Raw genomic sequence first — 27,852 nt, forward strand, 5'->3', positions numbered from 1 at the left:
AGGAAGGAACTTAAGCAAGGAGTCAGGAGGATTAAAAGGAGTCACGAAAAGTAATTGGCAGATCGAGTTAAGGAAAATCCCAAGGCTTTTTACATGGACATAAAAAGCAAGAGGGTAGCCAGGGAAAGGATTGGCCCACTGAAGGACAGGGGAGGGAATCTATGTGTGGAGCCAGAGGAAGTGGACGAGGTACTAAATGAATACTTTGCATCAGTATTCACGAAAGAGAAGGAATTGGTGGATGTTGAGCCTGGAGAAGGGTGTGTAGATAACCTGGGTCACATTTGAGATACAAAAAGACAAGGTTTTGGGCATCTTGAAAAATATTAAGGTAGATAAGTCCCCAGGGCCTGGTGGGATCTACCCCAGAATACTGAAGGAGGCTAGAGAGGAAATTGCTGAGGCCTTGACAGAAATTTTTGGATCCTCACTGTCTTCAGGTGATGTCCCGGAGGACTGGAGAATAGCCAATGTTGTTCCTTTGTTTAAGAAGGTTAGCAAGGATAATCCAGGAAACTACAGGCCGGTGAGCCTTACGTCAGTGGTTGGGAAATTACTGGAAAAAATTCTTCGAGACAGGATCTACTCCCATTTGGAAGCAAATGGATGTATTAGCGAGAGGCAGCACGGTTTTGTGAAGGGGAGGTCATTTCTCACTAACTTGATAGAGTTTTTCGAGGAGGTCACAAAAATGATTGATGCAGGTCGGGCAGTGGATGTTGTCTATATGGACTTCAGAAAGGCCTTTGACAAGGTCCCTCATGGCAGTCTGGTACCAAAAGGTGACGTCACACGGGATCAGAGGTGAGACCTGGCCAGGCTCATTCCCCAACACCAGGTCCAGTACAGCCATTTCCCTAGTTGGACTATCTGCAAGATGGATACAGAACTGGCTAGGTCATAGAAGGCAGAGAGTAGCAATGGAAGGGTGCTTTTCTGACTGGAGGGCTGTGACTAGTAGTGTTCCGCAGGGATCAGTGCTGGGACCTTTGCTGTTCATCGTATATATAAATGATTTGGAGGAAAATGTAACTGGTCTGATTAGTAAGTGAAGTATGTGCTAACTAAACTGAGCCTGACCTCTGCCGGATCTTTCTTTCTCCTTTTCGTTGCAAGCTACCTTGAGAAAGAGAGAGAGAGCAACAGTGGGAAACATGTGAGGGTGAGGTGAAAAATTTGAATATTTGGAATGGGTTCTGATTGCTCAAGATTGCTGTTCAATGGGGATGTAATGCATCAAGCAGTGAGACGTTGGTGGTACGACTGATAGGATGGACAATTTGAATATGCATTCATAAAGCTTGACCATTTGTGTGAGGTCATTGAATTTTTACCAACATTGTCACCAGGTCTTCAAGGCCAAACTTGACATTGATCTCCATGGCTGTTTGCTCCCATTTTCTGCAAAGTCTCCAAGACCCGCACTAAAGCCAGCAGTATTCTATCTGAGAACCAGTCAACTCTCTCTCTCTCTCTCTCTGGTATGTTGTTGCATTTCTCAGATTTCTTCCTGGTCTCAAAGTATCACTGAGACAGCACCTGGAGCAGCCAAATGCAGATCCCCTTTAAGAATTGCACTAAAGCTTTAAGAATAACTCAAACTAGTGTGAGCCTCAGAGGAACCTGGGCCCTCTGTTGGGCATGCAGCCACTCAGTAGCTAATTTAGTGCTGAGCTGGACTCCATAATCATGGAGATTAAGTTTGTCTGGTTCCTGCATCTCTTTGATTAAACACAGGGTAATCGCACATTGCCATCCCCTGTCCACTAACACAGTGTTCTTCAAAGTCGGGGGCGTGGAGGAACTTCCGGTTGCGGCTATGCGGAGCTAAGCCGCACGTTCGGCAGCTCCCGCTATTTAGGGACTTTTGGGCCATTTCGAGGGCCCCAAACGGCGCTGTTTTAATGCATCCCGGTGGGGGAAGGTGCCTGGAGGAACTTGCCCCACACTATATGGTGCTCACCCGGAGTGGGACGAAGAAAGAAGCTGCGGCAGCTCCCCAAAAAAAAACGGGGGAAGGAAAACAAAATGGCGGCCAGCGCAACACCCGAGGACTGGTGGAAGTGGGCGCAGGAGCAGCAGGCCTCTCTCCTGCGTTGTTTTGCGGAGCTGAAGGCTGAGCTGCTGGACTCCATGAATGCAACTACGAACAAGCTGCTTGGGACCCAGGAGGCCCAGGAGGAGTCTATTCGGGAGTTGCAGCGGCAGGCCGTTGAAAGGGAGGAGGAGGCCGTGGTCCTCGTGGGGAAAGTGGAGTTGCACGAGGCACTTGATAAAAAGTGGCAGGACCGCTTGGAGGAGCTGGACGTTCGCACGAGGCGAAAGAATCTGAGGATCCTGGGCCTGGCGGAGGGGCTGGAGGGGTCGGATCTCCCGGCGTATGTGACCACGATGCTGAGCTCGTTGATGGGAGCGGGATCCTTCCATTTGCCCCTGGAGCTTGAGGGAGCTCACAGAGTGATGGCCAGGAGGCCCAAGGCAAATGAGCCCCCGAGGGCGGTGCTGGTGCGGTTCCATCGATTCAGTGACCGGGAGTGTGTGCTGCGCTGGGCCAAGAAAGAGAGGAGCAGTAAATGGGAGAATTCGGTAGTGAGAATCTACCAGGACTGGAGTGCGGAGGTGACTAAGCGGCGCGCCGGGTTCAACCGGACGAAGGCGGTGCTTCATGCCAAGCAGGTCAGGTTTGGAATGTTGCAGCCTGCGCGCCTGTGGGTGACATACAAGGACCGGCACTATTACTTCGAGTCCCCGGAGGAGGCGTGGACCTTTGTACAGGCGGAGAAGCTGGACTCGAACTAGGGTCTGGGGACATAATTTGGCCGTCGTTGTTTCCCGCTGTTGCTGTTTTGTTTCAACATTTTTAACTTCGACATGTGTGTTATGTATGCTGGTTTTCTGTTTGCTCTGTTTACGGGTGGGTTTGTTTGTTGCGTATGGTTGTGGGTTAGCTGGGGAATGTTGGGGGTTTGTGTTTTATATGTTCTCTTCTGTACGGGGCTGGGGATTGAGGTGAAACTGGATTTTGGGGAACTGCGTCAGAAGGGTGGGGTGTGGCAGTGTGAAAGCGCGGGCTTTCCTCTAGTTTCCCGCGCTGCGGGGCAGGGGGGGTGGAGCTGGCGGTGGGGGCAGGGCCTCTACTGGTCTTCTTTCCCGTGCTGAAGCGGTGCCAAGGAGGTGTGGCAAGAGGGGGATGACCCCATGCCGGGAGGGGATAGGTTTTGGCGGGAGCTGCCGGGGTCAGCAGAAATCAGCTGACTCACGGAAGTACCATGGAGGGTGCGTCGCAGCTAGGAGGGGTCCTAGCCTGGGGTGGGGTTGGGTGGGGGGAGGGGGGGGGGAGGGGGGGGGGGGGGGAGGGGGGTGGGGGGGGATACTGGGTTGCTGCTGGAATGACTAGGAAGGAACCGGTGGGGGCCAGGGGGGAAGAGGAGAGGCGTTATCGCCATGGGGAACAGGTCGGGCGGGGTGTGCTGGCCTGGGGCAAACATCTGATAAGCTATGGCTAGTCGGCGGGGGAGAGGGGCGGGTTGCCCTCTGATCCGGCTGATTACCTGGAACGTGAGGGGGCTGAACGGGCTGGTTAAGAGAACCAGGGTATTTTCCCATCTGAGGGGGTTGAAGGCGGACGTGGCTATGCTCCAGGAGACCCACCTGAAGGTGGCGGACCAGGTTCGTCTGAGGAAGGGGTGGGTGGGGCAGATTTATCACTCAGGATTGGACGTGAAGAACCGGGGGGTGGCGATTCTGATGGGGAAGAGGGTGGCGTTCGAGGCGGCTGAGGTGGTGTCGGACAAGGAGGGCAGATAGATCAGGGGTGGGCAAACTTTTCCGTGCAAGGGCCACATTCAGAAATTCACAATTCAGAAAGGGCCGCATAGTATATTAAGTAAAATAATTACTTCACCCGGTTATGATTCTGGGTGCCTCATATAGAACATAGAACAGTACAGCACAGAACAGGCCCTTCGGCGCTCGACGTTGTGCCGAGCAATGATCACCCTACTCAAGTCAACGTATCCACCCTATACCAGTAAGTAACCCAACAGCCCCCCCCCACCATTAACCTTAAAAAAAAATTTTTTTTTTAAAAAACCCTGGAGAGGGTTAATTCTTCCTACTCGTGTGCAATTCAAGGTGCTGCATAGGGCCCACATGACTGGGACGAGGATGAGTAGGTTCTTTGGGGGTGAAGATAGGTGTGTCAGGTGCTCGGGGAGTCCAGCGAACCATGCCCATATGTTCTGGGCATGCCCGGCACTGGAGGAGTTCTGGAAGGGGGTGGCGAGGACGGTGTCAAGGGTGGTGGGATCCAGGGTCAAGCCAGGATTGGGACTCGCGATCTTTGGGGTTGGGGTACAGCCGGGAGTGCAGGAGGCGAAAGAGGCCGGTGTGCTGGCCTTTGCGTCCCTAGTAGCCCGGCGAAGGATTTTGCTACAATGGAAGGATGCGAGGCCCCCAAGCGTGGAGACCTGGATCAATGACATGGCGGGTTTTATTAAGCTAGAGAAAGTCAAATTCGCCCTGAGAGGATCGGTACAAGGGTTCTTTAGGCGGTGGCAACCTTTCCTCGACTTTCTGGCTCAACGATAGGGTACTGGGACAGTAGCAGCAGCAACCCCGGGGTGGGGGGGGGGGACGATGACTATGACTATTTATTTAAATTTGATTTATTTAATTTAAATTTATAGTTAAGTTCTCTTGTTGGGGTGGGGGGGGGATGGGATACATGTGTTGTTACGGTTTGGGGGGAGTTGTGGGTGTTATGGGGCAGTTTGTTGCATATTATTACTTGTTATATTTTTATATTTTCTGTAAAGAAATTCCAATAAAAATTATTTTTTTTAAAAAAGTCGGGGGCGCGGGTGGGTTGCTGGCGGGTATCGGGAGGGTCACGGAGGGTCACGGAGCCGTTGTCCGCGGCGCTCTCGATCAAGCAAATCCCCGCGCAGCAGCCGGCTTTTCATAACGCCGGCTGCAAGCGGCCGCGAACATGTTTTTAAAAAAATTTGGCCACTTTGCGAATGCGTGCACGATGATCGGGCGCGCATGCGCAGTGCGGCCGCTATTTTTTAAAATGGTTGCAGCTTTTTGTTTTACAAGTTCTGTAGTGGTTTTTATTCATTTATCTTATTCATTTAAGTTTTATTTTTTTCATTTATTTTATTCATTTTATTTTTTTTTTACAAGTTCAGGGGGGGTTTTATTCTTTTTTTTCATATATTTCCAACCAGATCGGCGGGGTTGGGTCCCGAAGGTTGGCGGTTGGTAAAAATGGGACCCGGAAAAAAAGTTTGAAGAACACTGCACTAACAGACCTTATCTAAATCTTAGCTCCAAGAATGCAAGCTAACCAGACCCACGGTAAAGATTTTTTAAAAAACATTAATATCACCCCCTTGCTTTAAAATGAAAAGAGTTGATTTGCCAACATATTCATATAAAATTATGTGTATGTCACATGCATGGTAATAAGTGGCTGACAGTGCATTTTCAGCAGTAATTCATCACAGTTGTTCTTGTGTCATAAAGTATGAAAGCTCAAGAAGATTATGAATGCAGAATATTAAGGTTGAAGTACTGCCTTTCATTCATTGTTAATTACTAGTTTTTTGAGCAACTGTCTATTATTGTTTAGAATGTGACACATACCTGGATTGTGATTTTGTATCATAAGCTTTTTTCAGAAGGTGGTGTTTGGGAAATAAATTATATATCATTTATTAACAGTTTATCAAATGTGGTACTGTGCTCTCCAATCTGTTACCACAACTAACAGTGGAACCCACTATTTGGCGGCACAGTGTTCTATTATTGTCTGGCCGAGTAAACAGAACTCTCTGATATTGGAAGATTCCCCAAATCCTCATGCTAATCCTACCTTTTCCTCAAGATACCATGAAACTCAATTTGTCTTTGAATCCCAGAAACAGCTCTTTTGAACCTCAGTTAATCCAGCATCCAAATATCCAAATTGTGTTGCTTAACCCATTGGCAATCTTTTACTAGCATTTTCAAAATGTGTATCAATGCTCATCTTATGGAAACACTTAGGCTTGACTCCCTGTAGTTACATACTGGACTTCTGTCTGTTCCTGACTTTTCTCTTAAAGGCACTTGATTGTATTTGGCCATCTACGTATTCGATTCTAACCTTATTCCATGCTCATATCTTGTATTATTGTTTCCAACTTGAGCCATCAGCATTGACATCAGCTTCAATTAAGTCAGAAATGGCATTACTGCATCAATGAATCACTGTTCAACCTCAGTTGTGTTGATATTGACCATTCCTTCCTTCTGCGTCCTGTTTTCATGTTCCATCTCCTCAGTGCTATTATCATGTGACTTCACTCCAACTTTTCATGGCATTTATAAGAGAAGTGCAGTAACCAGTGCAGGCTGCTCTATCCTGCTTTTATAGACCTCACCAAGTCCTTTGACCTTGTCAGCAGAGGTGAACTCTTTAAATTGCTGTGGCAAATAGGTTGTCCACCTGGATTGCAAGGCATTATTTCTCCTTTCCACAATAACATGCACAGTTTCATCAGTTACAATGGAGCATTTAGTGACTCACATGAGCCAGAGCTGGTGGCAAGCTGTTAAACTTGACAAGACTGTCCCCCAAGACCGAATTGCTTAATGTCCTAGTCCGTGACTTGCAGCTTGCTGAAGATGTTACGCTGATACTGAAAACTGAAGTTCACTTGCAAAAGCTTGTAGATTGGTTCACCCGAGCCTGCAAAGAGTTTGAGCTGACAATCATCATCAGGAAGTCCAAGGTATGGGACAGGATGTGGAGTCTCCATCTTTCATCAACGTGAACAACCTCACTCTGGATATTGCTGACAGCTTCACATTGCTTGGATCAACAATTACTAGCAACCTGTCCATTAATGCCAAATTCAGCACCAGGATTGCATGCTGTCATGTTACAGGAGAGAACCCGAATGTGAATCAACAGCAAACTAACTATAAATACAGAACTCCATGTATACCAGACTTATGCTCTCAGCACCTTCCCTTGCAGTGGCAAGGCATGGACAACTTATGCAAGTCAAGAAATGCAACAGAACAGCTTCCACCACTGCTCCCTCAGATGAATATTGGCATCTCTTGACAAGATAGAGTCGTGAATATGGAAGTCCACTAGTGTGCAGGATTCCCAGCAACTTTGCCTTCTTGACTCAGCGATGGCTCCATTGGCTGGTCATGTGAGTCAACTGGATGAAGGTTGCAACCACAAAGATATGTTGTATTGCAAGCTTGCCATCAGCATTCAACCACCAAACTGCCCACTTCTGCAATACAAATATGTCTGCCAGTGCGACTTCAAATTGACTGGGATCAGAGTCGATGCATGGGAAGTCCTGGCTGCTGATCGAAGTACCTGGAGACAAGCAATCAGGAATGGTGTGGAAAAAGCAGAGGATGAAGGTAATGAATGGCCAGATGGTGGGAAAGAGAGCCGACCAGGAGAAAAAAAACCATCAGTTGATCTCGGGCCAATGCCATTTATTTGTGTCAGCTGCAGAATGGGCCGCCACTCACAAACCTCAATAGACAATGTTCAATACAAAAGAGACATACTTCCTGGCTGCAGTTCATCATTTCTCTCAACAGATGAGTGCTAATATAGTCTCTTATAAGTTACATCGCATAATTATAAAAAGTTTGGGGGGGGGGGGGGTGAGTGGTTAGGGGCATCTGGTTTGCTCAGTTGGTGTATGGTTCAGAATAATGTCAACAGCCTGTGTTGAATTCCCATTCTGGCTGAGGCCGTCTTGGGACCTGCTCCTTGACCTGCCCCTGACAGTAGAAGGAAATGGCAAACCACCAGTGACAAAGGCTGCCAGGAATACGACTCAGGATGAATCATCAACAGAGAAAGAGCTAAGGACCTGCCTTTTTGCAAAGCACACATGCAGAATTAATGAGTCATATAAAATTCATCTTTGTTTTATTTGCCATCCACAGCAACATCACAACAACATTTCTATGTGTACACCAACAACATCAAATGCTGTTCCTCTGTCACCACTGGCACAGACGTAGGGGCTGTTACTTACCAATCCAACAATCCTTCAGACATAAAGTTCTGAATGATATTAAACTTCCTACAAATCAACCTTGACAAATCTGAAGTAATTCAATTTGGCTTTCTCTAGCAGCTATATCCCTCCGGTTCTGACTCCCATCAACTTCCCAAGCTGCTCACTCAGGCTGAACGCAGCATGTGTAAATTTAGCTTTCAGATCAATCCTCAGCTCAACTTTCAAACCCACATTCATCTTGGCTACCAAGATCACCTCTTCACCGTTGGAACATCCACCAAATACGCCCTTTCCCAACTGGTCCAGTGCTGAAAACGTATCAAGGCCTTCATTCGGATTGATTTTTCAAATGTTTTTATCACTGGCCAGACTTTCGAGTTATACTGTACAGTGTTTTTTTTACATAAATCTGGGCTATTGCACATTGGCAACATTGTTATCCCTACTTCACTGAAAAATATTTATTTTTATAGTGCAAGATATTGCTGAAAACATCCCTCACAGAAATAATTATAGCTTTGCACATTGGGTGCATTTTGCAACAATATTGGTGACAGCAACATCGTTCATCGTTATAACAGGGCATCTGAAAGCAACTACTGGAATCAGCACATGCAGTAAATGTCATATTCTGGAAAATGCTGCCAGAGGTATGTGCTCCTCCACAATGTCCACTGCTGTTGTCCTTGCCTGCAATGATGTGAACTTAGGTTATTTATCCACCAGTTCTCCACTAAAGGCAGCTGAAAAGATTTGTGGCTGGTAAATTCAACAAGATGCACTGAAGGAATTCACCAAGATTCCTGAGGCAACATCTTCCAAATCTACAACCATTACCACCAGCAGGACATGGCAGCAAATATCTGGGAATACCACCACCTGGAGGTTCCCCTCCAGGTCACTCACCATCCTAACTTTGAAACTTTCCTTCACTTTTGCTGGGTTGAAATCCTGGAATTCCCTCACTAACAGCACTGTATGTGTACCTGCACCTCAGGGTTTACAGTGGTTCAAAAAGGCAACTCACCTCTAACTTCTCAAGAGCAACTAGTGTTGGGCAATAAATGCTGGTCTACTGGCGCGCACATTCCGTAAATGATGAATAAAAATAATAAGTTAATTTTATACAGTGCAATAAGTGATCATTCCCTGCTGATCAGATTCCCTGGCCCCTGGAAACTACTTTTACAAATGTAGAGGTGCATTCCCTCAGAAGATAACAAGTGTTGGAGATTTAACAAGACAATTTAAAAAAAAAACTTTTCCTCTCTTATCCTCCTCCTTCAATCCAATTTGTAGTTCCCCCACCTTATTTTGCTTTCTGTACACGATTTACGTTTTCTGCTTTATAATTTCCAGTTTAGACTTTGCATGTCTCCTTGTGGATTTTTCAGTTTGATTGGTTGAAGAGCCTCACTGTTTCTTGTGCTGCTCTCAGATCCTTCAAATCCTATGCAGAAGCAGCCATACTGGATCAGACACGGCATTAGAAGAAATATGTGCTCTAAAGTGCACAAAAGTTTTGTGGGCAACTGTCAGGGAGGTGAATCGTGAAAATCGTTCCTTCGTAAACTGACCAGAAATCCAGACCATTAACTCACACTATCACTCCTTTTCCGGTAAAAGTACTGAAGTCTTCCATAAATTATTGCATCAGGATTTATTCTAAGACTACTGAATATGTTAATTTGGGGGCCAGTGGACCAGGCTTTAAGTTGATTGATCCTCTTTAACATTGGAGCACATTTAAAGATTTTTGAAAGATGAAAGGCTTTGAAAAACCTAATGAGTTGCTGGATAGATGGTTATGCTACTGAAACAGATTTATCTTTTGGTTGAACTGTGGAGAGAAGGGAGTTCTCTTTAGTCTTTTCTACAACTGAATTGTAATTTCTGCTCACTGACGATTCTAATCTAGACCCAAGGGCTGCAGCATAAGATTTTATTGAACAAGATTTGCTTTGAATTATTTTTTTTTGTAGTTTTCCAATTTAAAAAGGCAGAAACCATGATGAGTTAGTCTTCACGGCAACAAAAAATGTAAATACTTGATGCATAACCTTATTAACTGTTAATTTTTAAAGAACTATATTTGTAATTTTAAAGGTTAGAATCTACGATCTTTGGTCATATGAGTCTAATTATACTGTGAGAAATTGGTTCAATTACCATTTGGTTACTGAAAAATAACATTCACATATATTTTAATCATTTTGTTCAGAAGTAAAATAGTCAACTTTTTTTCACAAACCTTCATACAGTTTTTCCGTCATCATTCTTATAAGCCATCCTTAGAACATATGATGCAGCATATGTTTAGTAAACCATCCTGACTGCGGTTATATTTTTAAAGTCAGAGTTAACCAAAATGGGATATAATGCAGTGCTGAGTAAAGCAGCAACTGACCACAGAAGGTTGTCACCAGTATAATCTATCACAGCTACAAGACTGGAGTTTGAGCAAATGTACCGATGAAAAAAGATCATTTTACTGGTTCTGTGACATGTTACATCCTGCATTAAATAGAAATTGAACAAGATTGAAGACTGTCAGCTGTTCTGAGGCAGCATTAATAGGAGCGATTGAACGGCCTCGTTGCACCTGACTCGGTGACACAACGAGGCTGTTAAATCTCGCGAGAGGTCTCTCACGAGACTTACGATACTCGGAACAGCTCATGAGATCTCAACCTCGCAATCTAGATCTCGTGAGCCATTAGGCTAATTTAAATACGTCTGTGCTAATTATGCCAAGACCCAGGAACGAATGCCTCCACCTGCGAGACATCGCCATGGCGCCGTTTAGCAATGGACCATGTAACGGCACCTGGGAGGGTCTTGGGCAGGGTACTACCCAGGCACTCCCACCAGGCACTTTGGCAAGCCAGCCTGGCACTTGGCAGTGCCCAGGTGGTACTGCCAGGATGCTAGGCTGGCAGTGCCAAGATGCCGTTGGGGCAGCAGGGTAGCATGGTGGTTAGCATAAATGCTTCACAGCTCCAGGGTCCCGGCTGGGTCACTGTCTGTGCGGAGTCTGCACGTCCTCCCCGTGTGTGCGTGGGTTTCCTCCGGGTGCTCCGGTTTCCTCCCACAGTCCAAAGATGTGCGGGTTAGGTGGATTGGCCATGCTAAATTGCCCGTAGTGTCCTAATAAGTAAGGTTAAGGGGGGTGTTGTTGGGTTACGGCTATAGGGTGGATACGTGGGTTTGAGTAGGGTGATCATGGCTCGGCACAACATCGAGGGCCGAAGGGCCTGTTCTGTGCTGTACTGTTCTATGCCTGGTTGCCCATACCTGGGATTAGTGAGAGATGCCCGTGAGAGATGAGGTGAGGGGGGGCTCAACAACCCCCAAGAGGTAATTTGGGGGGTTCTGGAGGCTGTGGTGGGGTGGCAGAGGAAGTCGAGAGTTAAGGGCAGTATTTAAAAATGTGCCACAATCTATTCCTGCATCGGTGATCTCAGCTCGTCAGTGCAGGAAGTGAGGTAAGTATGGCCTCGGCGGGGCATTCCTCACCGAAACAAAACAAAATCCCATTTGATAGCGGGGTTGTTCTCAGCGCTACAGACCTACACAGTATAAAGTTACAGCTTGCACATTTTTCCTCTTGTAATCCGCCCCCCCCCCCCCCACCTCTGATAAACGGCTTCTCAAATATAGCCATGAATAGTCTCCTCCTTGGGTCAAAGCCCTCCTCTGACCTCATTAAGGCAAATTTGATTTTCTCCAACCTGAGAAATTCGTACAGATCCCCCAGCCCCGTGGCTGTAGCTGACCTCCAAATCAAAAATATCCATCGGTCGGCAATCAGAGGCGAAGGCCACAACATCGGCTCCCTTCCCTTCCTGCAGCTCCGGTACCTCCGACACCCCAAAGATCGTCACGATAGTGTCCTGCTTCACTTCAACCCCTACACTGCCTCCTTAATGTTCTCCAACTCGACATAAAGTATGACCATGATTCGCCAGTCCCTCCCACATTTTTCACACCCGGAAAGAACCCACTCATCTGAGCCCGAGTCATGTGGACCCTGTGCACCACCTTAAATTGTATCAAGCTCATCCTTGTGCAGGAAGATGTTGAGCTCCCTGGCTGCATCACCTCACACCAAAGTCCCCATCTTATCTCCCTCCCCAACACCTCCTCCCACTTCCGCTTGATCCTTTCTACGAATGTCTTGCCCTGCACCCCAAACCACCCATATGCATCCCCAATACTATCATCTCCCACCTCAACCAATAGCAGCATTTTCTCCAGAAGCGTATACTCTGGCACCTGAGGGAACAAAGACAGCTCTTTTGTATCTAAACACACTCCCCCTTGGGAAGTCAAACCTCTCGCGCAGCTCCTCTAGCCCAGCGAACCTCACAAACAAAAACATGTCCCTGGTCCGCCTCAAACTCCCCCCTCCCTCCACCACCTATGCATCCCATCCATCGCCCCATGGCGTGAACCTATGGTACCCACACAATGCCGTCAACACTGACATTTGACCCAGTTTAATGTGCCTCCCCAGCCGGTTCCAGATTTTTATAGATGACTCCACCACCAGACTTCCTTGGAGCGAGCGGTAATGGGGCCTCACCAGAGCCCTCAGGCTCATACCCTTACAAGACTCCTCCTCTAACCTGACACAGTCCGCCCCCTCCCCTGCCACCATCGTCTCACCTTCTCCACGTTCGCTGCCCAATAATAGTGCAACAAGTTCGTGAGTGCCAATCCCCCTTCACACCTCTGCCTTTGCAACTAAACCCTCTTCACCCTCGGCACCGTCCGGGCCGATACAAATTCCGAGATTAGCACATCCACCGTCTGAAAAAAGGCCTTGGGGAGAAAAATTGGGAAGGACTGAAACACAAACACGAATCTTGGCAGCATATTCATCTTCATCACCTGCACCCTTCCTGCCAATGTTAGGTGCAGTATATCCCACCTGTTAAGGTCCCCCTTGATCTCTTCCACCAACCCTGTCTGGTTCCACTTATGTTGTGGCCCACTCATGCGTTACCTGGACCCTCAGGTACCAAAACCACTCCTTTGCCACCTTGAATGGCAGAGCCCCCAGGTTCCACCCCCCCCCCCCCTCCCCCACACCACAGTATTCACCGGAAACACCTCACTTTCTCTACCTAGACATATGACACGGTTTTGGCAGCACTTGGTTTGAGGCACCAGTTTTGATAGTAGTACATAAGAACTAGTAGCAGGAGTAGGCCATCTGGCCCCTCGAGCCTGCTCCGCCATTCAATGAGATCATGGCTGATCTTTTGTGGACTCAGCTCCACTTTCCGGCCCAAACACCATAACCCTTAATCCCTTTATTCTTCAAAAAACTATCTATCTTTACCTTAAAAACATTTAATGAAGGAGCCTCAACTGCTTCACTGGGCAAGGAATTCCATAGATTCACAACCCTTTAGGTGAAGACATTTCTCCTAAACTCAGTCCTAAATCTACTTCCCCTTATTTTGAGGCTATGTCCCCTAGTTCTGCTTTCACCCGCCAGTGGAAACAACCTGCCCGCATCTATCCTATCTATTCCCTTCATAATTTTAAATGTTTCTATAAGATGCCCCTCACCCTTCTAAATTCCAACGAGTACAGTCCCAGTCTACTCAACCTCTCCTCATAATCCAACCCCTTCAGCTCTGAGATTAACCTAGTGAATCTCCTCTGCACACCCTCCAGTGCCAGTGTGTCCTTTCTCAAGTAAGGAGACCAAAACTGAACACAATACTCCAGGTGTGGCCTCACTAACACCTTATACAATTGCAACATAACCTTCCTAGTCTTAAACTCCATCCCTCTAGCAATGAAGGACAAAATTCCATTTGCCTTCTTAATCACCTGTTGCACCTGTAAACCAACTTTCTGTGACTCATGCACTAGCTCACCCAGGTCTCTCTGCACAGCGGCATGCTTTAATATTTTATCGTTTACATAATAATCCCGTTTGCTGTTATTCCTACCAAAATGGATAACCTCACATTTGTCAACATTGTATTCCATCTGCCAGACCCGAGCCCATTCACTTAACCTATCCAAATCCCTCTGCAGACTTCCAGTATCCTCTGCACTTTTCGCTTTACCACTCATCTTAGTGTCATCTGCAAACTTGGGCACAGTGCCCTTGGTCCACAACTCCAAATCATCTATGTAAATTGTGAACAATTGTGGGCCCAACACGGATCCCTGAGGGACACCACTAGCTACTGATTGCCAACCAGAGAAACACCCATTAATCCCCACTCTTTGCTTTCTATTAATTAACCAATCCTCTATCCATGCTACTACTTTACCCTTAATGCCATGCATCTTTATCTTATGCAGCAACCTTTTGTGTGGCACCTTGTCAAAGGCTTTCTGGAAATCCAAATATACACCACATCCATTGGCTCCCCGTTATCTACTGCACTGGTAATGTACTCAAAAAATTCCACTAAATTAGTTAGGCACGACCTCCCCTTTATGAACCCATGTTGCGTCTGCCCAATGGGACAATTTCTATCCAGATGCCTCGCTATTTCTTCCTTGATGATAGATTCCAGCATCTTCCCTACTACCAAAGTTAAGCTCACTGGCCTATAATTTCCTGCTCTCTGCCTACCTCCTTTTTTAAACAGTGGTGTTACGTTTGCTAATTTCCAATCCACCGGGACCAACCTAGAGTCTAGTGAATTTTGGTAAATCATCATTAGTGCATCTGCAATTTCCCTAACCCTCTCTTTTAGCACTCTGGGATGCATTCCATCAGGGCCAGGAGACTTATCTACCTTTAGCCCCATTAGCTTTCCCATCACTACCTCCTTAGTGTTAACAATCCTCTCAAGGTCCTCACCTGTCATAGCCTCATTTCTATCAGTCGCTGGCATGTTATTTGTGTCTTCCACTGTGAAGACCGACCCAAAAAACCTGTTCAGTTCCTCAGCCATTTTCTCATCTCCCATTATTAAAACTCCCTTCTCATCCTCTAAATGACCAATATTTACCTTAGCCACTCTTTTTTGTTTTATATATTGGTAAAAACTTTTACTGTCTGTTTTTATATTCTGAGCAAGTTTACTCTCATATACTATCTTACCCTTCTTTATAGCTTTTTTAGTAGCTCTCTGTTGCCCCCTAAAGATTTCCCAGTCCTCTAGTCTCCCACCAATCTTTGCCACTTTATATGCTTTTCCTTCAATTTGATACTCTCCCTTATTTCCTTAGATATCCACGGTCGATTTTCCCTCTTTCTACCTTCCTTCCTTTTTGTTGGTATAAACCTTTGCTGAGCACTGTGAAAAATCGCTTGGAAGGTTCTCCACTGTTCCTCAACTGTTCCACCATAAAGTCTTTGCTCCCAGTCTACCTTAGTTCTTCTCTCATCCCATTGCAATCTCCTTTGTTTAAACACAAAACACTAGTATTTGATTTTACTTTCTCACCCTCCATCTGTATTTTAAATTCCACCATATTGTTATCGCTCCTTCCGAGAGGATCCCTAACTATGAGATCATGAATCAATCCTGTCTCATTACACAGGACAAGATCTAGGGCCGCTTGTTCCCTCGTAGGTTCTATTTCATACTGTTCTAGGAAACTATCGCGGATACATTCTATAAACTCCTCCTCAAGGTTGTCTTGAACGACCTGGTTAAACCAATCGACATGTAGATTAAAATCCCCCATGATAACTGCTGTACCATTTCTACATGCATCAGTTATTTCTTTGTTTATTGCCTGCCCCACCATAACGTTACTATTTGGTGGCCGATAGGCTACTTCTATCAGTGACTTTTTTGCCTTACTATTCCTGATTTCCACCCAAATGGATTCAACCTTATCCTCCATAGCACCGATGTCATCCCTTACTATTGCCCGGATGTCATCCTTAAATAACAGAGCAACACCACCTCCCTTACCATCCACTCTGTCCTTCCGAATAGTTTGATACCCTCGGATATTTAACTCCCAGTCATGACCATGTTTTAACCATGTTTCAGTAATGACCACTAAATCATAGTCATTCACGATGATTTGTGCCATCAACTCATTTACTTTATTCCGAATACTACGAGCATTCAGGTAAAGTACACTTATGTTGGGTTTTTTTTTACCTCTGTTTTGAATCTTAACATCTCCAGTTTTATTCCTTTTAGTATTACTGGGCCTATTCACTGAGCTCCCCTCAGTCATTGTAACTTGTACTGTCGCCCTTTTTGATTTTTGACTATGTCTTCTCTGCCTTCCACTTTTTCCCTTACTTCCTTTTGCTTCTGTCCCTGTTTTACTACCTTCCAACTTCCTGCATCGGTTCCCATCCCCCTAGTCAGAGAGTTTAGAACACAGAACAGAACATAGAACATACAGTGCAGAAGGAGGCCATTCAGCCCATCGGGTCTGCACTGACCTTCACTTCCTCCCTATCCCCTGAACCCAATAACCCCTCCTAACCTTTTTGGACATGAAGGGCAATTTAGCATGGCAAATCCACCTTTGCATGTCTTTGGACTGTGGAAGGAAACTGGAGAACCCGGAGGAAACCCACGCAGGCACGGGGAGAATGTGCAGACTCTGCACAGATAGTGACCCAGCGGGGAATCGAACCTGGGACCCTGGTGCTGTGAAGCCAGAGTGCTAACCACTGTGCTCTGGGCTGCCCTTTACTAAGGTCATCATTAACAGCACTGTTAATGTCATTGAAATTTCTCACTTAGTAAGTACAGCAGATGTCAACTGTGCAGATGAACTTGAAGCTGCATGTGGCTGCCAGGTCATTGATGTACAGGTTGAACAGGCTGGGGGCTAGAACTGATACTTGAGGTAGGCAATTCTACCACCTCTTCCATGTACTGGCCTTTGTCCCCAATATGGACTCGAAATAGTTTGTTTTGAAGAAGAGAGGTGATGCTTTCAACTTGGATGGTAATGGATCAGCATTCTTGTTGCACCCGCTGTGAGTATCCAGAGTCTTCTGGAGAAAGCAGTGATCCTGGAGCAAAACTCTCGACTCCAGTCAGCTCACTGCTTCCATCATTGGATCACAGTGTGTGAATAGCCCCCAGGAGACGACAACTTTCAAGATTGCGGCCCTGCTCTCAGAATTCTTCAGCCAACGTTGCAAGGATGTCAGCTGTTCAGCAGGAAACCATCGAGTTACTCTGCAGAAGCCACAAAATGTCCAGTTAAGCTTGTCTAGTGGAAAAGATTTTTCAGCCCTTTTTTAATTCATTTTATCGAGCGTTGCTTACTGGGCTGGCATTTATTACCCGTCCCTAGCTGCTCTCCATTTCAGAAGGCGTTTGAGAATCAACCACATTGCTGCGGATCTGGAGTCACATGTAAGCCAGACCAGGTAAGGAGGGCAGATTTCCTTCCCTAAAGGACATTAGTGAACCAGATGGGTGTTTACTACAATCGACAATGGTTTCATGGTTTCATCATTAGACGTTTTCAACACCAGATTTCTTATTGAATTCAAATTTCACCATCGAACCTGGATCCCCAGATCTTGCCCTGGGGTTCTGGATTACTAGCCCGGTGACAATACCATTGCGTCACTGCCTACCCTTCCTGCCAATGGCAACTGCCCCGCATCGAGTACCCCGGTGAACAACTCAAACGGCATCGCCATTGGCGGGACCGAAAGGCTGCCTCACCTCACCATTGGAAAACATGCCACCTCAAGGCAATTAAGAATGGGAAATAAATACTGGCCCATCCAGTGGCGCCAACATCCCATAAATTAATTTTTTTAAACCTTACAGTCTTCAACCGTAAATATAATCTCGAACAAGCCAAATTTAATCAATTCATTTTCAATACTAAGCACAATGACAAAGGCTGTTTTGGCAAGATCTAATTGATGATTTTTCTTCACAGAGAATTAAAAATATAAACCACTGAAAACATATAATACCATAATAAAAAGAGTATCTTAACTTTGATTACACATTATGAAAATGTTCTACAGCCTTTTCATTATGCTGCAACAGCATTTGTACGAGCTATGAATTTTAAAACAAGGTACATTAAATACTCTTGCAGGATCGTTCACAGAACTCTTGCATATGTGGTGAATACTAAATTTATTTTACTTGCATGAAATAATAAACCAATCAAAATTGCTAGCAAATCACCAGTTTACAAAAAGAACTCAGATAAATTAACATTTGCCCTTGGGATCAGCAAATGTTGCCAGTGGCAATGGAAACTTCTTCACCACAAAGGATCTGAAGCCGTTTGGATTTTCAGAGATAGAAAAGAATCAGACAATTCACTCCTGCAACACAGCTGACTCATAAAATGGGTTTCACAATAATCAGCAAAATAACAAAAAGCAAGCGAATCTTCAACCAAGGCCAAATTCTGAAACCAACAGGCCCATTCACTCTCTCATTGCTTCCTATTCAACTGACATCAGTGCTATTGTCAAGTACATGATGTTTATTACGTGGTGGTACTCACTGCAAATAACCAACTATAAAAGTTCAAACGTTATTATTTAGGCAGCGTATGTAGCATTTGTTCCACAAATAAAATCAATTATAAAGTGCATTGAAACATATATTTAAAAAGTGAATTGATAGGAGTTTGCAGAAACCCTTTCCTGGTGGAGCTCCTAAAATTTACAAAACTGCCAAAAATAGATAGTTACGGAGAAAGGAAGCAAGGATTGTTGTTACAGGAAAAGCAAATGTCATGGTGGTGCTGCTGGGTCAACAATTGGGGCAGCATTGAGGAGAGCTCCGGCTTGCATCACATTCCATCCCTGCTTGTGCTTGGCGCAAATGAGAGTAAAAGGATGGAGAAAGCTTTCCCACCACCATTGTTTCCGAAACATTTCCATTTCCTATGCCAGCTATGCTGGCAGTGTCTCTATACAAGTCTGCAATTAATTGCCAAAACTTGAATATCTTTTTCATTGTGGGCATTCCCCTGTTAACAAATGAATTGTTATTTTCTGAATCCGCTCTAATTAAGACCATCAGAGACCAAAATCATTCAGTCCTTTAATCAAATTCAACGAAGGTCCCGGCAGCCTCAACAAGAGAAAACCTGAGCAATTTTAAGGCAGACATTAACAATGGTAAGAAAGAAAGGAGAGTGAAAAAGATTCAGGTCAGGTGAGCAGTTATGTAAATTATAATAAAAATATGTGGTAATATTTCATCTAATATTTAAATTAAATGTATATATGTACATTTTAAATGTAGTTTATTTAAACAAGCTGATGTGGAGAGAGTACACTCAAGTCTGTTTGATAATGAATGCCTTTGTCGACCTGTAATTTTGAAAAATTCATAATGCTATCTTAAAATGTTAATCAACAAATATGTTTCATGTTCTCATTGATCATGTGCTGTGTGATGAGAAATATCTTGCAATTTTCAAAAGAAATATTTAATATTAGAAAAATATAGGATTGTGTCATCTCTTGAAAAATGCAGTCAATCTTCTGAACAGAAAGTTAATTAGACTTCCATTATTGATAATGAATGATGAAATCTAACAGTGCCGAGAAACAAAAACCTGGCAGAAGCATATGGGAAAACACCGTATTATGTTCAGAAATATTAAACTTTGAATAAGACCCGTGAGTTTAAAACAAAAATAGACACACAAACCGCAGATGGCTGAGGGTGGAAAGTCAGTCACCGGCTGAATTGCTGGTGGATGATATTCTGAGAGACAATGGACCCTTCACTATGTTTCCAGAAAAATATGCTTCTAAAGTATAGAAAAACTAATTGCCATCTCTGGTGGAGACAATGGGACATAATGGGAGATGACTATCATCTCATCATGAAATATTCTATGACTATGCCTCAGGCAGATTTGTGGATTGTGCCTTTTTCGGAATATGTGAAGACTAGGATAAAATCCAGCCAAAAAGCTGCTCCCAAGTATGTGTGTATGTGCATGTGTGAACCAGTGCTAGGGTGTCAGAATGTGTGTGTCACCAAAGTAAAATGTCAGCCAACAGCAGCAGCCCTGCCAAAGCATTTTACAGGTACATCTCCACTTCCCTCTCTGGTTGTTGAAGTATGCCAACTCAGCAAAATCACAGCTCAAGTGGAAACAGGGGTGTTTCTTCGCCAAACTGCTGAACAAGAGAATATTAAAACCGACTATTTGCCTGCTGAAGTCAGCACTACAGGAATCTCAAATCACAATGGCCACAATGCTCAATCCCTACCCCTCACCAGTCAAGGGTTGTTTTGTATATTTTTTTTAACATATTTTAAACTCAATTTTCACTTCTAATCTACTTGCTTATGTGCAAGTTTTACAATTTTGTTGCCTTTTGTGGTTAATAAATTCATTCTATCTTTCGCTCAAGAAAGCCTGATTAAATTGGCTCCTTTTAGTACATAAATATTGGGACAGAGAAAGGTAAGGGGCGGAATTCTCCGCTCCCGTGGGTGGCATCGGGAAGGCCGTCGTGAACTCGGCCGAGTTTCACGACAGCCTCGGAGGCCGCTCCTTGCACCCTATTCACCCCCCCCCCCCCCCCAGGGGGCTAGGAGCGGCGCTCCGTAAATCTCGGTCGCCGGGCCTTGACGCTTGCGCCAAGGCGGCGCGCCAAGAATGACACGACGGCGGCGCCTAAGTGACGTCAGCCGCGCATGCGCAGGTTGGCCAGCTCCAACCCGCGCATGCACGGCTGACGTCACGGCGGCTGACGGCTCCAACCCGCGCATGCGCGGTTGCGGTCTTCCCCTCCGCTGCCCCGCAAGATGTGGCGGCTTGATCTTGTGGGGCGGCGGAGGGGAAAGAGTGCGTGGGCACCGATCGCGGGCCAGTCGCCTCCCGAGCACGGCCGTGGTGCTCACTCTCCTCCCCACCTCCCACAAGCTACAAACGAGCATTTGGCGCCATGTTCACGACGGCAGTGACCAGGTGTGGTTGCCGCCGTCATGAACCGGTCAGGAACGTCAGGCCGCTCGGCCCATTCGGGCCGGAGAATCGCCGGTCGCCGTGAAAAACGGCGAGCGGCGATTCATCCGAGCAGGGAGTGGGAGAAGCGTGGGGGGTGCCAGGGCGGCGTGTCGTGAGTCGCCCGGCCCTCCAGCAATTCTCCCACCCGGCGTGGGAGGCGGAGAATCGCGCCCGAGGTATCTGTGAAGGGATGGACCCTTTTAAGATTAAACTTATTGCGACCAGCAGAGGGGGTTGAATAAAGAAAGAGAGTCAGTTCATCCCTCCTCACCCAGGTATATCAGCTTGGGGGTGTCCCAGATGTCTGGCAAAAGGCTGGAGATTTCTTTTGAATGAGAAAACCGGAGCGAGCCCCTTTAAGAGGGTGCGAGTTCAGGGGGTCATGTGACTGGATCGGCCAATTGGGTCAGAGCGCGCAAATCCTGGAGCCGTGCGTGGGTTTTACCAGCCAGTCTGAGACTGGAGTTGAAGTAGTCAATGGCACATTTTTGCACTCTGTACAGAATTATTTCTTATAATAGTTTGTTTGGTTACCAAAAACTTGGTGGCCGCCATCCTTGAATTATTTCACTGGCGACAAGAATCAACAAATTTCCACAAAGACAGAGTTGACTTTGTGAGCAAGTCATTCTAGCTCGGTCCATTTAAGACTCAGTCAGTTACAACAATGCCTCGATTGGGAAACTTAGAGCCCTTTGACCCTAATTTGAAAGATTGTGTTCAATACGTTTGATGTTTGCAACATTTTTTCAAAGCAAATGAAATGGGGGTGGGGGAGAGGAGAAGAAGCGGATAATACTGCTAATGGCCTGCGGTGCCCAAACCTACAATTTAAATAGGAGCTTGACTTCTCCAGACATCGCTGACACTAAAACCTTCGATGAGCTAGTGGAAATAGTAAAAGGGCAATATCACCCAAAGCCCTCGATAACCATGCAGAGATATAAGTTGAACTTAACAAGACATCACGTGGCAATATGTAGAAGGAGGTGGCACATATGTAGCTCCTATCGAGTCCTTGGTTTTTGGTCCTTTTCATCCGGTTCCTGGGGGTAATTAGTAGAGATTGGTCCCATTTGAGAGCCTTTTTGCGAGGGATGTCAAAAGGCACGATAAAGAACACATGGCACCCAGCCATGGCGGCCGGTATGGGTACTGGCATGTGGTGCAGGATGAGGGTTTGGCCACCCTCCTAACCGGGGGGGGTGCGGGGGGAGGGGGGGGGGGTCACAGGTGTGTGGGATGGGGGTTGATACCAGGCATACAGTGCTGCCTACTCAGTCTAGTCACCTGAGGAGGCCATGCAGTTTCTTTCTGCACTGCAGGCTGCTCCAAATGGTGTAACTGATAGCGCTGACCACCTCAGCCACCTGTGCCCAGACACTGCGAATGGCGGAGGCTGGCAGCCTCCTTCCTTCCTGGACCGGGATACTTAGTGGCCCGCTCTTCTCCACGGCATCCACGGTCACCGTGAAATATGGGGCTGCCCATTTTATTGCCTTCTTCTTGGCTGGAGCGTCTGCATGGTCTCGCCAAGACGTTGCGACAACGTATGAACGGACATCGCGCGACAATCGCCAGGCAGGAATGTTACCTTCTAGTCAGGGAACACTTCAGCAGTCAAGGGCATTCAGCCTCTGATATCCGGGTAAGCATTCTCCAAAGCAGCCTTCAGTATGCACGACAATGCAAAATCACCGAGCAGAAACTTATAGCCAAGTTCCGTACACAAGAGTACGGCCTCAACCGGGACCTTGGATTCATGTTGCATTATATTCATCCCCCACCATCTGGCCTGAGCTTGCGAAATCCTACAAACTGTCCTGGCTTGAGACAATTCACACCTCTATAACCTGGGGTTACCCCTATCTCTGGACCTGTAAAGACTTAATTACCTGCAAATGCTCACATTCAAAGCATTGTCTTGCATCTTTGACTTTGTCTATATATATGTTTCTGGAACACACCTCTTCATTCACCTGAGGAAGGAGCAGTGCTCCGAAAGCTAGTGTGTGAAACAAACCTGTTGGACTTTAACTTGGTGTTGTAAGACATCTTACTGTGCTCACCCCAGTCCAACGCTGGCATCTCCACATCTGTTAATGAAAGCAAACACACCATGCGCCTTCTTAACAACCCTATCAACCTGGGTGGCAACTTTGAGGGATCTGTGTACGTGGACCCCAAGGTCCTTCCGTCCTCCACACTTCCAAAATCCTGCCTTTAGCCCTGTATTCAGCATTCAACATTCAAATTCAACCTTCCAAAATAAATCACTTCACATTTATCTTGGTTGAACTCCATCTGTCACTTCTCAGCCCAGCTCTGCATCATGTCAATTTCCTTTGTAACCTGCAACAGCCCTCGATACTATCTACAACTCCACCAACCTTTGTGTCATCGGCAAACTTACTAACCCACCCTTCTATTTCCTTATCCAAGTCATTTATAAAAACCACAAAGAGCAGATGTCCCAGAACAGATCCCTGCGGAACACCACTGGTCACTGACCTCCAGGCAAAATACTTTCCATCCACTACCACTCGTTGTCTTCTTTCGGCCAGCCAATTCTGTATCCAGACAACCAAATTTCCCTGTATACCATGCTGCCTGACTTTCTGAATGAGTCTACCATGGGGAACTTTATCAAATGCCTTACTGAAATCGATATACACCACATCCACTGCCCGACCTTCATCAATGTGTCTCGTCACATCCTCAAAGAATTCACTGAGGCTTATGAGGCATGACCTGCCCTCACAAAGCCATGTGAACTAGCTTTAATCAAACTATGTTTTTCTAAATAATCATAAATTCTATCTCTCAGAATCCTTTCCAGTATTTTGCTCACCACAGACGAAGACTGACTGGTCTGTAATTCCCAGGGATTTCCCCAATCACCTTTCTTGATCAGGGAAACAACATTCACCTCTCTCCAATCATTGAGGACTACTCCAGTGGAGAGTGAGGACGCAAAGATCATCGCTAAGGGCACAGCAATCTCCTCCCTTACTTCCCATAGTAATCTTGGGTATATCCCATCTGGCCCAGGGGACATGTCTACCCTGATGCTTTTCAAAATTTCCAGCACATCCTCCTTCTTAATATCAACCTGTTCAAGCCAATTAATCTGGTTCATGCTGTTCTCATGAGCAACAAGATCCTTCTCTCGAGTGAATACTGAAGCAAAATATTCATTTAAGGTCTCCCCTACATCCTCAGATTCCAGGCACAAGTTCCCTCCACTATCCCTGATCGGCCCTGCTCTCACTCTGATCATCTTCTTATTTCTCACAGAAGTGTAGAAGGCCTTGGGGTTTCCCCTAATCCTTCCAGCCAGGGCTTTTTCTTGCTCCCTTCTAGCTCTCCTAAGTCCATTTTTGAGTTCCTTCCTGGCTTCCTTGTAACCCTCCAGCGCCGTGTCAGATCCTAGCTTCCTCAACCATGCGTAAGTTTCCTTCTTCCTCTTGACTAGAAGCTCCACTTCTCTTGTCATCCAAGACTCTTTCACCATTCCTTCTTCATCTCAGTGGAACAACACTGTCCAGCAATTGCAGCAAGTGCTCCTTAAACCACCCCCACTTTATTGTTGTGCATTTCCCTGAGAACATCTGATCCCAATTTATGCTCCTCAGCCCCTGTCTAATAGAAGTATAATTTCCCCTCCCCCAATTAAATACCTTACCATACTGTCTGTTCCTATCTCTCTCCATGACTATGGTAACGGTCACGGATTTGTGATCACTGTCACCGAAATTCTCTCCCACCGAGACATCTGACACCTGGCCTGGTTCGTTGCCAAGCACCAAGTCCAATATGGCCTACCCCTAGTAGGCCTATCTACATATTGAGTCAGGAATCCTTCCTGGACACACCTGACAAAATCTGCTCCATCCAAACCATTTGCAGAAAGGAGATTCCAGTCAATATTAGGGAAGTTGAAGTCACCCATGACAACAACTCTGTTACTTCTGCACCTTTCCAAGATCTGCTGTCTGATCTGTTTCTCCATCTCTCTGCTGCTATTGAGGGGTCAATTGAAAACTCCCAATAAAGTAACTGCTCCTTTCTTGTTTCTGACTTCCACCCATACTGACTTAGTAGACAACCCCTCCTCGACTGCCTCCTTTTCTGCAGCTGTGATGCACTCTAATTAACGGTGTCATTCCCCCTCCACTTTTACCTCCCTCCCTATTCTTCTTAAAACATCTAAACTCCGTAACATCTACAGCCATTCCTGCCCCTGTGAAATCCATGTCTTCATAATGGCCAAAACATCGTAGTTCCAAGTACTGATTCATGCTCTAAGTTCATCTCCCTTATTCCTGATACTCCTTTCATTGAAACAGACACATTTTAACCCATCCTACAGAGTGCAATTCTGCCCTATCAACTGTCTATCCTTCCTCACAGACTCACTGCATACTATTTCTGCCCATTCAACAGCTACCCTATCCTCTTATCCATAGCTCTGGTTCTCACCTCCCTCCCAAACTAATTTAAACCCTTCCAAAGAGCTCTAGCAAACCTCCCGCCCAGGATATTGGTGCCCCTCCAGTTTAGGTGCAACCCATCCTTCATGTACAGGTCCCACCTTCCCCAGAAGGCATCCCTATGATCCACATATCTGAAGCCCTCCCTCCTGCACCAGCCCTGTAGCCACATGTTCAGTTGCACTAGCTGTCTGTTCCTTGCACATGATACCGGTAGCCATCCTGAGATTACTACTCTGCTCATCCTGCTCTTTAGCTTCCAACCTAACTCCCTAAAATCACTTTTTAGATCCTTATCCCTTTTCTTAGCTATGTCGTTGGTGCCAATGTGCACCATGACTTCTGGTTGCTCCCCCTCCCTCTTAAGAAGCCTGTTGTTTATTGTTGCTTTACTGTAAATGGTTTAACTTCTGTTTAAATCCGATGATAAGGAACTTAAAGGTGGGGGCGAGGGATGTCGTAATGAGCCCCTTTCAGGGGGCGTTTTTTCGGGAGGGGTCATGTGACTTAATCAGCCAATCAGGCAGTAGAACGTGAATTCTGTAGCTGAGCGTGGGTTTTCTCAGCCAGGCTGGGACTGGAGTCGAAGTTGTCAGTTGCACAATTCGGATTCTCCGTACATATTTTATGAAAATAGTTTGTTTAGTTACTAAACTTGGCGGTTGCCCATCCTTGAATTATTACAGCGCTACAGAGAGTCTCAGATGATTGTGATCTGCTTTACTCTGCACAACCTCGTGCAGTAAAGAAATGATGAATTGTCAGCCAGGGAGATGGAGGAGCCAGTTTCATCCTCAGACAAGAAAGAAGGGGAACAACGAGAAACCTGAGGTGAGAAATGGTGTGGCTCCAAATGTAGACGTCAGGACGATGCAGCACAAGAGAGGCCCCTGGCACACTCAGTGAGTCTAGATTTCAGCCAGAGTGAGGCTACTGCATGATCTCTTGACCTTCGGCTGCAGAAGGGCCATCAAATCAGGCACACTTCCTCCAGACCAGCCTGTAGGCCTGCGACCTCTGGCACTTAGAAGAGAATGGCTACAGGCCCTTGATGTGAACAAGCCCATGTGCATTGTCCTGTGAGCCCCAAACATATTCCTGACTTGGAAGGAGGTCCCACATGCTTCAGTCATGATTTCCAAATCCAAGAAAAACATTTCTATGAAATCCATGTGCTCACTTTAAATGATAGAATGTCTCTGATGCACATGCTATTCAGACAATGGGCACGTTCCTTCGGCCATGCTGTACCATAAAAGCATCTCACCGTGGCACAGCATGGCCGGTAAAAGCCGGGAGATCCCGCTCCTGGGATCTATCCGGTTCACAACGCTTCGCGAGATTCAACACAATTTCGAGAGACGTTGCAAGGTGAATTCCGCTGGGCGGGATTACTTTTTGACAAATCTGCATTTTAGAACGAAGCAGTAGGCCTTATTCAAATGTGCAGATCCATGAGGTACCTGAGGCTTTGGGATTCAATCCCTTTGCCTCTGGGACCTCAGCCGAGTGCAGTTTGGCACTGGTCCCCGCAAACAGGGACAAGACGAAAGAGCACACATGGTGGTCTCCAAGAGGATCGGAGACCCCCCCAGCTGCATGCCCTTTGGACAAGGTGGTGCCCTGGCACTGCTGGTGCCACCTAGGCACCCAGTGTCACATGGGCACCACCAAGCTGGCATTTTTTGCGGACACGCGATCGGGCCGGGGTTGCCCGGTGTGGGTGTTGGGGGTCCGGGGGCGGGGGGGGAGGGGGAACGTTGGATTTTATTGTGGGCCTTGGAGATCTCGCGCCATGACGGGGAGTTCCGGCAGGCAAAGTTCCCCATTGTAATAAACGGGGCTATGAGTGGCCTCGAAGTGAGTTGCGGTGAATAGCCATGTGTTTCTCGGCACTGAATGCCGGGAAACAAGCGGCTAAACGCGCTCACTCGGGGACTTTGTTGCCTTTGGGGAGATTGCGCCCAATGGTCGACTGTCTAATAAAGGATGAATAGAAAAATCGCTATCTCAATAGATATAGACGCTCCATTTCCTCCAACACAGCATCAAAAAAGGATTCTCCGTTTTCCGATGCCGGAATTGTGAAACACGATTGGGTGGAGAATAGGTTTCGATGCGCAAATCGCGATTCTCCATCGACAGTGGCGTCAAAGCGTACCAGAACGCACGTACAGTAGACACACTTGCATATCATTAGTGGGTCTGACTTGGTATTCTCTGGGGCTTCCCCGATGCTCCGCCTCCGATGGGCCAAGTTCCCGACATCGTGATTCACTTGTGCTTTTAAAAATCATGAAACCGGTGTGGTGGCTGCTGAGGGAGAGAGAGAGGGCTACAGATGGTGTCTAACGTACCCATAGTTTGCCGATAGTTGTGCCGCT

General features: G+C 46.3%; 1 protein-coding gene across 3 annotated transcripts in view; it reads right to left on the reverse strand.

The window, feature by feature from the left end:
* fhit (fragile histidine triad diadenosine triphosphatase) overlaps nucleotides 1–27,852 on the reverse strand; it is a 1,624,435-nt gene that overhangs the window by 506,780 nt on the left and 1,089,803 nt on the right. The gene's annotated exons all lie outside the window — the stretch shown is intronic.

This window comes from Scyliorhinus canicula, chromosome 11 (genome assembly GCF_902713615.1).
Source record: "Scyliorhinus canicula chromosome 11, sScyCan1.1, whole genome shotgun sequence".
Classification (NCBI taxonomy): Eukaryota; Metazoa; Chordata; class Chondrichthyes; order Carcharhiniformes; family Scyliorhinidae; genus Scyliorhinus; species Scyliorhinus canicula.